The following is a 14978-nucleotide window of genomic DNA, read 5'->3' as shown; positions in this document are numbered from 1 at the left end:
TGTTAAAAACCACCTGTGACTTCTTCGGCGGCCACCTAACCAGGGCTGCAGGGCGTCAGATTCTGTAATGTTATGTCCTTTCGTTTCATTGTATTGCACAACGCAACTTCAAACAACGTATGTGGCGTGTCATTTGTGCCGGCAACTTCCAGCCCTCAACACCCAGCCTAAACCTGAAAATTCAAGCGTTTTTTCGAATGCCGAATCCAAATTTCATGTTTAACCGTCCAGTAATGTTCGAGCAACAGTATACTATTTTCTTCCGTTGGCGTCTGAATTGGCACCTGCTACTTTCTGTAGAGCTTCTCTAATAGTTTCTTCTTCTCCCCTACATCTACATATGAAAACACACGCTGCCCGTCGCTTCTACACCATTTACCTCAACCGTTTTTCATACCGAATAGTACATTTCTCGCGTGCTTTACACGTTGGACATCCCTTATTCTCCTTTATTGATCAGTCCTAGTATCATCTCTCCTTAAGGCTACAATGTCGGGTGTCCTCGGGGGAGGATGTGGATGTCCTCGGTAAGGTATGCTGCAGCGACCACAAAATGGTAAGGTCTCGTGTTAGCTTAGATTTGAAGAGGGAACGGAGGAAACTGGTGATGCGAAAGGCTATTAACGAGTTAGCATTAAGAGGGAAGGTAGAGGAATTCAGAATGTCGCTGCAAAACATATTTTCCGCTTTAACTGAAGAAGACGACCGTAGTGTTGAAACAATTAATGATAATCATGCAGCTATCGTTACAGAGTGCGCCGCAGAAGTAGGTGGTAGGATGATTCGACAGGATACCAACAAGCTATCTCAGGAGACTAAATATCTGATTAAGAAACGTCAAAGCATGAGGACGTCTAACTCCACAGACAGGATAGAACTAGTTAATGAATAAGCGCAAGGTAGCCGACATTAGAAAGTTTAACATGGAGAAAATCGAGCATACTCTAAGGAATGGAGGTAGCCTAAAATCAGTGAGGAGAAAACTGGGCATAGGTAAAAACCAGATGTATGCGCTAAAAGACAAACAGGGCAATGTCATCAGCAATATGGATAAGATAGTTGAATTAGCCGAAGAGTTCTACACAAATCTATACAGCAGCGAAGGTAATCATCAAGTTACTGAGGGAGGCAGTCGAGCACAGCAATGGGACATCCCGCCAGTAACGAAGAAGCAAGTAAAGAAAGCCTTAGGAGCAATGCAAAGAGGGAAAGCAGCTGGTGGGGATCAGGTAACAGCAGATTTGCTGAAGGACGGAGGAGAGATTGTGCTACAAAAACTAGCCACCCTGTATACGCAATGCCTTGTGACCTCGAGAGTACCAGAAGCTTGGAAGAACGCTAACATTCTCTTAATTCATAAGAAAGGAGACGTCAAGGACTTGAAGAATTACAGACCGATCAGCTTATTGTCCATTGCCTACAAGGTATTTACTAAGGTAATCGCTAATAGAGTCAGGAGAACCTTGGACTTTCGTCAACCAAATGATCAGGCAGGCTTTCGTAAAGGATACTCGACAATAGACCACATTCACACTATCAATCAGGTGATAGAGAAATGCGCAGAATATAACCAACCCCTATATACAGCTTTCATTGATTACGAGAAAGCATTCGACTCAGTGGAAACCTCAGCTGTCATGCAGCCATTGCGGAATCAGGGTGTGGAAGAGTGCTATGTGAAAATATTGGAAGATATTTATAACCATTGCACCGCTACTATAGTTCTCCATAAAGTCAGCAATAAAATTCCAATACGGAAAGGTGTCGGGCACGGAGACACGATCTCGCCAATGCTCTTCACTGCCCGCTTACAGGAGGTATTCCGAGGACTGGAATGGGAAGAGTTGGGGATAAGAGTTAATGGAGAATACCTGAGTAATTTGCGATTCGCTGATGACATTGCCTTGCTAAGCCACTCGGGACAACAACTGCAAAGCATGATCAATCAGCTAGACAGGCAAAGTAGAACGGTGGGGCTAAGAATTAACATGCAGAAAACCAAAGTAATGCTCAATAGCCTTGCAAGGGAACAGCCGTTTGCAATTGGTAGCGAGGTGCTGGAATTCGTAAGAGAATATGTCTACTTAGGGCAGGTAGTGACCGCAGATCCGGATCATGAGAGGGAAATAACTAGTAGAATAAGAATGGGGTGGAGCGCGTATGGCAGGTTCTCTCAGGTCATGAATGGTAGCTTACCAATATCCCTGAAGAGAAAAGTATATAACAGCTGTATCCTACCGGTACTCACTTATGGGGCAGAAACGTGGAGGCTAACAAAGAGGGTTCAGCTTAAGTTAAGAACAACGCAGCGAGCTATGGAAAGGAAAATGATAGGTGTAACGTTAAGAGATCGGAGGAGGGCGGAGTGGGTGAGGGAACAAACGCGGGTTAATGACATCCTAGTTGAAATCAAGAGGAAGAAGTGGGCTTGGGCAGGGCATGTAATGCGAAGGCAAGATAACCGCTGCTCCTTAAGGGTAACGGAGTGGATTCCAAGAGAAAGCAAACGTAGCAGGGGACGGCAGAAAGTTAGGTGGGCGGATGAGATTAAGAAGTTTGCGGGGATACAGTGGCGGCAACTAGCAAAGGACAGGGTTAATTGGAGAGACATGGGAGAGGCCTTTGCCCTGCAGTGCGTGTAGTCAGGCTGATGATGATGATGATGAAGATTTCAGCCACATCACAGACATAGGACACTGTTGGCGAACGTGCATCTTTCTAGTTTTCACGAATCTCTTCGAATTTCGCATTTGTTCCAATCCCAACGAGCGCTATTTCAAAGGCAACTGCATTGTTCATGCCATCGTCATTTCCGCGTTTGATTTTCTATGCACCGCCGCGGTGGCTCAGTGGTTATGGTGTTCGCCTGCTGAGCCAAAAGACGGGGGTTTGATCCCGGCCGCGGAGGTTGAATTTCTTTGGAGGAGAAATTCTAGAGGCCCGTGTACTGTGAGATGTCAGTGCACGTTAAATAACCTCAGGTGGTCGAAATTTCCGGAGCCCGCCACTACGGCGTCTCTCATAGCCTGAGTCGCTTTGGGGCGTTATACACCATAAACCAAACCACCAATTTTCTATGCAGTCACCAAGAAACTAGTGGCGGTTGTGTTTCGATGGACGCGAAGCGTAAAAAACACCGGTGTGCTGCGCGATCTTAGCGCACGTTAAAGAATCCTACGTGGCTTAAATTAAAATCTTATGTGGCCTCTTAAGCCCTCTCATGTTGTCTTCCATAATTCGCTGCACGGTTCTCAATTCAATTTGAACCCTGCTGATTAACATCCAAGTTACAGGTGCTGCAAGGACCAATCATGCTTTATTTATTGCGCCTCGCATGAGGGGGTAGCCGCATCCAAGTAAAACTGCGGGTTTCGTCCCAAAGCGCGTGCCAGAATAACCTCGGGGACACCTAATTCTATTATGTGTTGGCAATGAGATAGCAGTGAAGCTGATAATGATGCTTAAGCAAGGGAAATACGCAAAAAGAAAAGACACGGACGAAATGAGCAGAAGAACAGCCTTAGGAGCTGGTACTTAAAAGGGTGCTTAAGACCTGCATTCTAAACGTCCTGCAAGATATCATAGAAAAGCAAATATGCATGTTCTAAGACACACTTTATTTAAATTTAGAGCCGATGAAGGCGGATAGGGTTGTGTATGCCTTAATTTCTGGCATTTCTTGGAACTCTTATGGAATATGACATAATTGATGGACAAAATACAAGAAGAACTCCAACAGAAACTACCAGCGCAATGTATTTGAGAACATACGCGTAACTTTATATCCGACTGCGATTACCTCTCGAGGAGAGCAATTTTTAACGAATGTCACAGCACGCTCGCAGCCTAGTTTCTGTCTACAATATTTTTTGGGTCAGTGTTTTCGTAAGAACCGCATTTCCGCTCCCCATGCATTGCACTAAATACGAAGCCACACAGGCTAGCCTCAAAAAGGCGCCCCTTTTTTCTTCACATGTGCACCAGCAGGTTTGCACTGAATGACTTCAAACACGAAACAGTACCTGCTATGGAGCCTTTGCGGATTACATGAAAAATTACTTGGTCCTTTAGTTGAAAGTGTGATCGTCCTCCACATCGCTTCACGAACGGAACTAGGTTAATCTTCGCATTGGCGAGTGAAAGCAGTTAAGACAGCAATCAGAGTTCTCTGTTATATCTTCGTTGTCACATTTTGAGGCAATGAGCGACAGTATTTTCGGTAACCTTTCTTTGCTTAAGGAGCAGCTGCTGACCGGCAACCTGAACTACTGCTATGTGCACGCTTTTCGCCACATGGTAGCAATGGTAATGCCTCTATTTGCCACGGCAGCTTGCTTACTCAAATTTCGTTGGCTATCTTAAGTTCCATGTGCCAAAAATCGAGCGAAACTTGTTACGCTGTGCACATGCAGTGAAAAATAAGGATAACGGCAAAACAAGAACGTGCACTGCGATTGCACCTGAGTGAGTAGAGGTATTCTTGATGAATGCGATGTCATGTGTAAACATTTAATTTCTTTCTATTGTATTAAGTAGGCAGGGCGACAACTTCGGTAATAAAGAAGAGCAGGCAGTCTTCTGCTGGATAAGCAGATTCATAGGAACAGAGCCGAAGTTTAGATTTATATCAATGGTTTATATTTATTGTGGTTTAATGTCTAAGAGCAGGCGATGAAGGAGGCCGTATTAAAGGGCTCAAGAGTTTTCAGTTACATCTGGTTACTTAAAAAAGTTTCTCATCGTACATGGGCCTCTGGACGTTCGCCTTCATCTAAATGCGGCCGCCGTGGACGAGATTTAAACCCACGTTCTTAGTGTCAGCAGCCCAATGCCATAACCGCTAAATCACCGCGGCGGCTGATTTATATCCATGTAAAAAGTATTGTCGAATGAATGTACCTTCGTGGTAAGATATATATGTGGCCGATAATGGTAGAAGGTCGTGCCATCTTCTCAAGTTTTTTCACTATCAAGAGCTTATCTTCAAAGTGCAATCTTGATCGGATCTGTCACACAGTATACAAAAATTAAATGGCTGATTTAACGTTATTTTTTAATGTAATGCAATTTTTCACATCTGTTGGAAATTAACACGCAGATGCACAAGAAACAGCTGACTGCGCTGTTACGCGTACACACAGACAGCAACGACGCAAGCGTGTGGCTTTGAATGCATTGCGTGCTCACGCAAATCTTGGAAAAATTCACAACAGCATGCGAGCAGCAGCCGCACTCTAACGCACCTACTACACACCACATCTAATGAAAAAAAAATGCCCGTGCTTCGCTTATCAAACGACACGCCGTGCCCTCGGATTATCGCGAGCTGGGTAAACACGCAGTAATGCGACCGCAGACATTGAATCTTGCATGGTGATTGAGATCTGACGTGGGCGCGGGGATTTCTACGTACGTCAACTGCCTTCTGCTAGTTGTAAGTGCAAAAGAATAAAGGTACGTTGCGTCCAACTGTAGTCACCCGGCCGCGAGGAGTTGCTGCCGGCAAGGGTTGTGGGCATAATCTCGATATAAGCTCAAATGAGCTGCCTAAACGTTTTTGTCGTGGAAACGCGTGCAATCTAGACCTTTAGCGGACTATTGATTCTCTATGCAACAGCCTCACCGAAGAGTGCCAACACTCGATTAAGAGGCGTTACAATGCGGCCTCGTGTGTCGGCGCCTCACTTTTGCTCGTGCTTGCTCGATGATCCGCGTTCTGAAGTTTTTCTCTTAAATGAGTCAAATGCGCAGAGATGTATACATGTGGTACTTCTGGAATATTTTTCAGCATGTCTCAAAGGATATGTGCCTCTCAATGTACTACGCAGAAAACAAGGAAGACTACGCGCTCCTATCGGGCTTTACACTTAGACTGTATGCATACAAACGTACAGTCCCGTGTCAGATCGCGTACTCACAGCGGAATTTCCGGCCGCTCGTGAGAAAGGCCTAGGTAATAATGTTAATATTAGATGGGTCTAACCGACTTAACAGGAGAAATATTTCGTGAACGCGAATTCGAAGCATGCGACTGTAATACGAAGCTAGCGCTTGTGTTTGATCGATAACACGCACGCGCACAAACGCACACAAACGCACACACGCTCACGCACACACACAAACACATGCACCAGAGTAAATAAACAAACAGCTAACAGATAAAGAAAAAGCGCGAACTGTCGGAAAAGGTGCCATTGTAGGTCATACATGCGATGTGCACCTCAACCTTTTCGAAGTTCGCGAGTTCGTCGAGCTTAAGATCATAGAAAACTTCGCACGAAGTACCCGGGTCCTTCTAGGCCATATAATAATGGCTTCGAACCGAGCGCTGCCAGCACAAAACCGTCCTAACAAGCGCGACTGTTTTCTAGAACAGCAGAAATAGACAAGGACGGAGATAGATAAACACTGACACGCGCTGACTTGCAACTGAGGGTTTATTTTTTGGTACGTGTAAATAAATTGGTCAGGCTCCAACTAAGAATAACAAAACATACTGGTGATGCACACTTGCCCATCTACACTAAAAATAGCCAAAATGGTAAAACAGCATTACTTTCCTGCAGATAGAAATTCTAATCATTTGGCAGACAACGCTAAGGAGCGACAACGGACACATACATCCTTTAACCGGGGGATTCGAGCGGCTCCAATAATTTCTCGAGTTGGCGTGTTTGGATGTGTACTCAAAACGTTCTTCTGTTGCAAGTATGGCTGGCAAGTTTTGCTTTCACAACCTCGGCAGTGGATACCGAGATGCCCTTTGATTGTATTCTGAACATTGTTATTTTGTTCTTTCAGGCTCTCGTTCAGGCATCTGCCCGTCTGACCGACGTGTTGTTTTCCACACGAAAGTGAAATGGACTAGATGATGCCTTCTTGGAAGGCAACTAAATGATTCTAATGCTTTATGGCGAGATTTTGTGATGTGAGTTCGTCGTCAAGTTGTTTGCACTATTTTCCAAACTTTTCGGTAGCCGAAAAGCAACTCTTAGATGAGTTCGGTTGCCTATCTTCTTAAGAAAAGACAAAAATTGTTGTCTTTTCTTTTGCATTCGTGAATTTTGTGAGTTTGTTGTTTTGTTTGTGCTTTAACTTGCGAGCATCGATTCAGATACGGACACGAGCAGTTGCTTAGGATATCCTGCCTTAACAAGGCGATCAGCATTGTGTTTGAAAATACCTTGTTCAGAGTGAATCGAATATTTATTTAGAGCGTTACTGTAGCCTGACATATCCTACGTGCGTTTAACCAGCTTTGAATGGGACAATGCGAATGGGAGCAGAGGGTTGTTCCTTCGCGTTTCATAACATCAGCAAGTATGATTTGGCTTAAAACTTAATCTGAACTAAATAAATCCAAACGTGTCATTTTCAACTTAAGAAGTCAATGTGAGTGGATGAAGGTACTGAAGAAAACACTCTTGAATCTCTTGATGATGATGACTTGAAAACTATAAAGCATGAGAATTAGTTTGTTGCATATCAAGACGGCGTCATCTACTCCATTCCCCTGTCGTGCGGAAAACAGTACGTCAGCCAGACGGCCAGGTGCCTGATCGAGCGCCTGAGAGAACACAATAACAATGTCCAGAATACTGTTAAAGGGAAACTCGGTGTCCACTGCCGAGATTGTGAAAGAAAAACTTGGCAGTCATGCTTCCAACAAAAAAAAGTGTTGAGTACACACCCAAATAAGCTAACTCGAGAAATAATTTAAGCAGCTCTAATCGACCGGTTAAAGGACGCATGTGTCAGCAGTCCATCCTTAGCTTTGTGAGTCAAAGAATTAGAAATTCTATAGGCAGGGAAGTAATGCTGCTGTATCATTTTGGATTTTTCGTGTGCATGCAGAAGAGTGTATTACCTCTACATTTTGTATTGTTCTTTGGAGCGTGATCTATTTATTTCCACGTTCCAAGCAATACACTTTAAGTTGAAAGTCATCGCCGGTGTGTAGTACGTGTCTTCCTTCCGTCCTTGTCTATTTCACGCTGTTCTTCTTGCAAATGGTATCCCAACTCACTCAAGCATCGGTCCTAACAAGTCTGGCTGCCGGTGGGCAGCCCGAAACGGCTGGAGAAAAACGAACCCGTTCTGTGCAGCCACTGGAGGTGCGCGTAGCAACGCCAGAGGAAGGAGCGGCTGTTTCTGCGCCTTGGCAACCCACGGGTAGGGCGCAGGCAACTAGAGGTGGATGATTGAAGAGATCCACTGTATATCTACCGCGACGTTCGTTGCAATAGAATTCCCCGCTGAGCTTATTGTGCTGCCGCTATTAGTGCATCCAGTGAATCCTTCGGAGATACAATAGCGAGGGAAGCTCCTAGGGCTCACTTCGGTTTTCAATGGTCTCTACCGCGCGGTCCCCCAGTAAACTTCTTGCCTAACTGCAAACAGGTCAGCGCAAGCCTAGGCAAGCCAAGACCAGAAAGTATAGCCGCGAACGCTGAACCAGTACGAGAGTACAACGAAACAAGGACTTACGGCTTCCATGACGAGAGGCCTGCCGGCTCCTAAAAAAGCGAATGAGAACGTGCGGGAATTAACTGAGTCTTACTACTAACGATGACGGGGATGGAAATAATCTCTTGACCTGTGTTTCAAGCATTCGCAAGTTCACCGTATGGAAGCGCTTGAGGTGGATAGCATTGAGTAATTAGTCCCTTATTTCAAAGAAGAGAAAAACGAAAGGCGAAGAAATTTAAACGCGGTTCTGCATCCGCCATGCGTATTTAGCCAGTACTCCGGATTACTTGACCATTTTTGGCTGCTGGGCCACTGCTCCTGCTATTTATTAAAACAGCTCAGGAGGGGCACTTGCTGCAACTTGGCCCTGTAACGTGAAAACTCCCATCTTGGTGTCGTTTGGCGCCATCGTGAGTAGGCACAGACACAAGAATATTTTTTCTGTTGTTAAACCTGTTATTGGAATGAGACCGGCTCCCATGATGTTGAATACTTAGCAGCTTAACTAATTTTTGCAAGCTACCTTTTTAACAAAAAACAATTAGGGTACTGGTTGTAATTAGAGACTTGTAGCCGGTTGTTAGTAATAGCCATAATAGTCCATTTTTAGAATTGCGAAAACACGGCTTCCGTAGTCGCTCTGGCTCCATAAAATATGGCTTTCTCGACAAGTTACGTGAACTGGAGGGGTTGCTTTGCCTGCATGCTTTCCAAAGCGCACGTATTTTCTCACGACACCGCCAAATATTGTCGAGCCAGAGCGGCGAAGGTAATCGCGTTTTCGAAAAACGATAAACTGATGTGAATATTCCTAACGACCGGCTACAAATCTTCCAATTTCAACCAGTAGCCTGTTATAGTCAAAAATAATTATCAGACATTAGTTACGCGGTAAACTAGTGAACACTGTTTACATGTTTTCTGAGGTCCGCGAACGCAGGTATTATTGAGCCGCAGAAGCCGCCTTCATACCTGAAAATCCTGTCTTAAAACAAATTTTGCTCGCCTTCGCAGAAACACCTCGTATATGTATATGCGTATATCGATTATCTCCTTTTGTGGGTCAGTAAAGTTAAGTTGTGCCGCTAAAAAATGCGGATCAGCTTACCCATAATGCGGAATGCGCCATTTAAACAGTAAAATTAATATCACTTACTTTTGCACGTACCTGAAATCATAAAACAATATTCAAACTTAATGACGCGAACAACGTGGCTGCACTACACTTAAAGAAAAACATGGGACACTTTTCGAGAAACAGCGCTCGAAATACTTTTAAAGAGCGAAAATGAAGACTCTTTGTGAGCCATCTGACAATCTTAAGTACGTGCAGTTGTAGAATTGCCCTGTTCTTTGAGCTAAAATTCAAGTTGTCCAATTCAACAATGGCGAATAAAATGGATCACAAAGCAGAATGCGGCGCTGAACAAAAAATAGAAGTGACCACTTACTTTCATTGGGATCTGAAAATAAACAAAGATTGCGAATTGTTTACATATGGTTCGAGAACAAGGCGTTCTCAGACTTAAACCATACACATATATGGGTGATTCTGGAGGGCAACATTGCTAGAAATACCTGCAAGGAGCACATTTTAGCATGGTGTTCGATCAAAATAACTAAAGTCATTATGCAATAGTGGGAGTGCTTTGTCGTGTTACCTAAAATTCAGTCAGTATTCAGCATTTAAAATGGTTGGGAATATCAGAGGTCTATAATTAGCAATGAAGAAGCGCTTACCCTTACATTAAATTCTAAACCCTACCCCTTCCAACCACCGCCGTGGCTCAATGGCTCTCGCGTTCAGCTGCTGACCCCAAGATAGCAGGCTCGATCCCGTCCGCGTAGGCTGTACTTTCTTGAAGCATAAAGAAAACAATGCTTGGGTGCGATCAAATTTCAGCGGTTTTAAAGAACCCCGGGTGTTTTAATAAGTCTGCAGCCGTCCACCATGGTGCTTTTTCATCAGTGCCTCTTTTCGGCGCATTAAACCTTACAATTTTGACGCCTTCTTCCTCTAAATATTCTTCTTTCTTCGAGCACCACAAGGATATTGTGCGGTTAGATATCACGTTGAAACGATTTTTAAAGAACAAGTTCCTTTTCTGAAGAATGCACTAATCATTCAGCAGATAGCTCAAACTATCAGATGAAGGGTGAAAGCGTGCCCCAAATTCCTTGTCTGACAACGCTGACTGCTTTTATTTCCTTGAGCGCACGGTGCTTGAAAACGAATTTGAGCGACACCTATTCTGTATGAACTATATACCAGAAATGTCGATTTGACGCCTTATTGCTTTCAGAGTTTCATATGTTGCACAGGAATAAGCGATGTGTTTATGGAGACATTTAAACTGCAATCGTGATAAGGTTTTAAGGTGCCTAGCTGATGTCAGATGGCTCTCCGTGAAAAAGATTATTGCCAATGAATCAGGTAATAAAGTTTCGAAAAAAAAGATTTTTTGTCGTAATTAAAGGAATAAAAACAGCAGTACCTTAGGGAAGCATTCTTAGGCAAACCTTATTCTGCTTGTATATAACTTATATGCACTACATTGTTCCGAACAGTATCCGCCGCGGCAATTAAGCGGTCATGGCGCTGGGCTGCTGATCCGAAAGACGTGGGTTTGATCTTTTCGCCTTTGATCTTTTTGATCGGTCGCCTTTCAATAGATGCGATACGCTTCAGATCGGTGTACTGTGCGATGTCATGCAGGTTAAAGATATCCACGCGGTCAAAATTATCTCTCACCTGCACTACAGCGTCCCTCAGAGCATGAGTGGCTTTAGGACGTTAAACACATAAACTGAACTGAACTTGTATCCGAACTCACAGGTTCATTAATCCGTTTTGCCGACCATTCAAGTTTATTAATCACCGGTGATACAACCCAGGACATAGAAAAAAATCTCCACTTAGTAATCGCCACTTTTCACCGCATGGACAAAACAAAATTCATTATGTTCATTTTCATAATATCAGTGTTCATTTTTCTATTAGCCTATTTTTTTCAATGTGTTCACGGAGCCTAAAAGAACGTTTGAACACCTGTTGGAATAACGTACAAATGTAGGCCATATGTTACCGCAGAAGAGAAAGGTACTGCCGTACAAAGTACTCAATGATGCTTCCACAGTTCACGTATACACATTTGGTGTGGGAAAACACGACCGAAAATAAACTTCTTAAAAAAGAAAGTATTGAGAATTATAGCTAACGAAACGTATGGTTCCACACAGAACTTTGCAAAATATTTGAATTTATTAAAATTGATTACAGTTGTAATTAATTGCTTACTGTATCGTACTGTGCAGCTGTGAAAAAGAATCGTTTCTACCACAATGTTTCTACGTTAAAGAAAACCGTCCTCAGGAGTAACACACGTCACCTAGATGTCTGCTGCATATATCCCCGCACAAGAACTATGCGCTTCAATAATTAAACTATAGCCTTGAAGTTCTCCCCAAGAGCTGTACTCATAGGTTTCTAGCTACTGCCCAGTTGTTTAAAAATGTTCGAAAAACATGTGCTTCTGCTGACAATAAGTAACAGTGTGAACATCATGAGCCAACCTTTTTTCACTCAGTATGCTGCTTTTCTTTATGTTGTGACCCCATCACTGCAATTTTCTTTCTTGTAAAACACAATAATGGTTTTGTTTTGTTATCTTCTGAATCAGGATTTCGAATTTTCTCTCTCTTGCTATTATTAGTTGAGGCCGTCGCTTCGTCAAGCTACTCGTAGAAGTAGGTTTTTGTGGCTGCTCCATCCTTGTACCCTGTACAAAGGAAAATAATATTTGATGATTCTAATTGATTGGGAGGCCTCGGTAAAGAGCTTTATGTCACGCCAATGACGACACGCCGAACACGTCACCGTCAGGCTGACGCTAACTCCCTACAATGCCAGAACTAACGTCTGCAAAAATTTTTTTTCTCACGTACTATTACCGATTGGAACCATTTCCCTCAGTCGCTACACACAGTGTCATTCTGTAGAGCATTTGAATTATTGAAATTATCGTGCTGTTTGGGTATGTATACCTATTTGTATCTCTGCAATATTGTTCTTTTACTGCACTCATTGTATTGATGGCAAATGAAGGAGGCCTGTATAGGCACTAAGGAAAGCGACGCCTGAATACAGTTGGCGCCAAATATCATTACAGCCTTGATATATTAAGCAGAACGTATTCATATTTAGCAGTGCTAAAGGACGCTTCCTTTACTGGGTTGCGAGGTTGAATGTTTTTAGCGTCCCGAATCTCCACAAAATTCAGTTCATATACATCTCCTTTCCCCCTATAAACGCCGCCGAAATGCCGACGTCGAAATGCCGCCGCTTTTAAAATCTGAGCACTGCGTACTGAAGCACAACTAGGGGACGTCATCCTCAGTGCAACAAAAAGAGAGATTTTTTTCCTGCTGAATTTTATTAAGCATCGACATATCTATGTTTTGGGCCTATTTCTTAGACATGTTCACCCGCGCTGTAAACGTAACTACAGAAGGCGCCGCTAGGCTGCTATGAGCATCCAGATGATTTTCGGCCTGATTTGGCATGCCAAGAAGCTTTTTTTTTTTCTCTAGCGCCACACGTTGATGGCAGCGCTTACAAGATGCAATAAAGTGCCCTTTCGGTAGGAAGTTGGGGCCTACGCGACCTTCGACGTGCCCACGTCATCTTCGAGGGGAGCAGTAGAGACTTTGTGGACGAACTCATCTCGTCTTCAGCAACGAGAATGTTAAAGAGAAGAAGAACATAGGTGTTTAAATGTTGGAGCACACCTAAATGGGGCCTTCGTTCAACCTTCAGAGGGGGAACTTGAAGAACCAAAGTAGAAGACCTTCAAATCACCGCGACGGAGCTTCCCTCGCCCGCAACAGAACGACGGCTGCTCCGTCTTTGTGCTTGGGCCTGCATCATTGTCCATATCATCTTCGTGCCCTCTCCTCCACCAAATAGTCTACAAGTGCTGTGAGGACAATCTTCGCACGTAACCAAACGACGTTTTCTTTTGCCGCAGGAAAAGCCTTTCTATTCTGTATTTATTTGTTCGAAGAGCAACTGGACGTTGATAGAGATTTCTCATCTGCACCGTCTATAAAAGGAAAATTATCGTTCGAAAGAAAAGAGGGCGGCTTCACACATCTTCGTTCTTGGAGCCGCCGAATAAGATTGATCCAGCTGTAGGGGTCATATTAACTGGGGGTTATCACTTTCACCTCCGTTAAAAAAAAAGCACCATTGCTCCTAAATGAACCACAGAGAGCCGTAGCTTCTCTGGTCTCGAGGCAGGGTTCGATAAGAATAACGTCTGTTACAAAAAAAAAGAAAACGGCGGATACATTGTTCACAGTGAAATACAAATCGATAAGCACTTGTAGTTAATTCCTTCACGTCAGGGTGAAAAATAAACCAGCAGAAATTGAGGGATCAAGTGGTCAAAGTAAAAATTCTGAGGGCACAATTCTGCTCGCATTGAGGAATGCGAAAGCACGTGTTTCGAGGAAAGGAAAGGTTCTTGAGGAAAGGAAAAGGCGCAGTAGCTCTAAAATCTCTATATCTTAATGGACACATCAACCGCGCCTTAATGCATGCTACTTAAGGTGCATATGTCATCGGTCCAAACCCCTGCAGGAAGCTACCCTCCAACTTCACATCTCGACATATCTGTAGACACATTAAGAAAAGATGTCTCAGAAAGCATGCAACTGAAGATCCATATGTCATTGGTCGGAAGCCCTGTCGCAAGCTAGCCACTAACTTGGCTAAAGTATGTAAGCTTTATGCAAGGATAAATGCTTTGACAGCACCGACAAGGCTGCACAACAAACGGTTGCTCAAAATTTGTGATTGTACTCGTAAGTCAACTAGTGATGACAAAGCTGGGATTTGGTCGTAACCTGTAATCTTGCAACGCGCCCCTCTTTTCATCATTTTTGCTAACTGCACGCGACAGGGATTGTTATTCAGCTCGGGTGTGACGTCATAACTATACGTTTCGCGTCACGCTGGCGACACGAGTTCGATTCCCACTTACGACACAGTTTTCTTTTCTCATTTTTTTGACTAATTTCTAATGGCATCATATGGCCGACGGCGTCACAGGCGAGCATCAAGATAAGCTGACAATACAGACATCAGAGTATGATTGCAATAAGTTAATAACCGGAAGATGCGTAGATATAGCCCACGTACATAGACTGTGGGGATACACATGAATCCCCTGCCCCATTGTAACGGCCGCGCGTAATTATCACGCGATGCTATGCGCGCGCCGTTCGGGAGATTGCGAGGATGGGCACTCACGCCGCCTCCGCTTCCTTTCTCGCCCCGCCGCGACGCCGCAGCGGGGACTTTCCCTCTTTCCCCTTTCACAACGGAAAGACCTCCTCTCCACAGCCCGGGAAGAAGACGCGTTTCTCCCGAGGCTCGCTCGTCTTCTGGCGGGAGCCGTGCACACGCACGGATCAGAGATCTGCCACGGAGACCGCTGCCCTTATCG

General features: G+C 44.1%; 1 protein-coding gene across 1 annotated transcript in view; it reads right to left on the bottom strand.

Annotated features, from left to right (window-relative positions):
* LOC149356100 (uncharacterized) overlaps positions 1–14978 on the bottom strand; it is a 104441-nt gene that overhangs the window by 28854 nt on the left and 60609 nt on the right. The window lies entirely within an intron of this gene.

This window comes from Amblyomma mixtum, chromosome 3, assembly GCF_055824585.1.
Source record: "Amblyomma mixtum isolate Tamu chromosome 3, ASM5582458v1, whole genome shotgun sequence".
Lineage (NCBI taxonomy): Eukaryota > Metazoa > Arthropoda > Arachnida > Ixodida > Ixodidae > Amblyomma > Amblyomma mixtum.
Note: the sequence above shows the minus strand (reverse complement) of the source record. Positions and strands in the feature narration are given on the sequence as shown.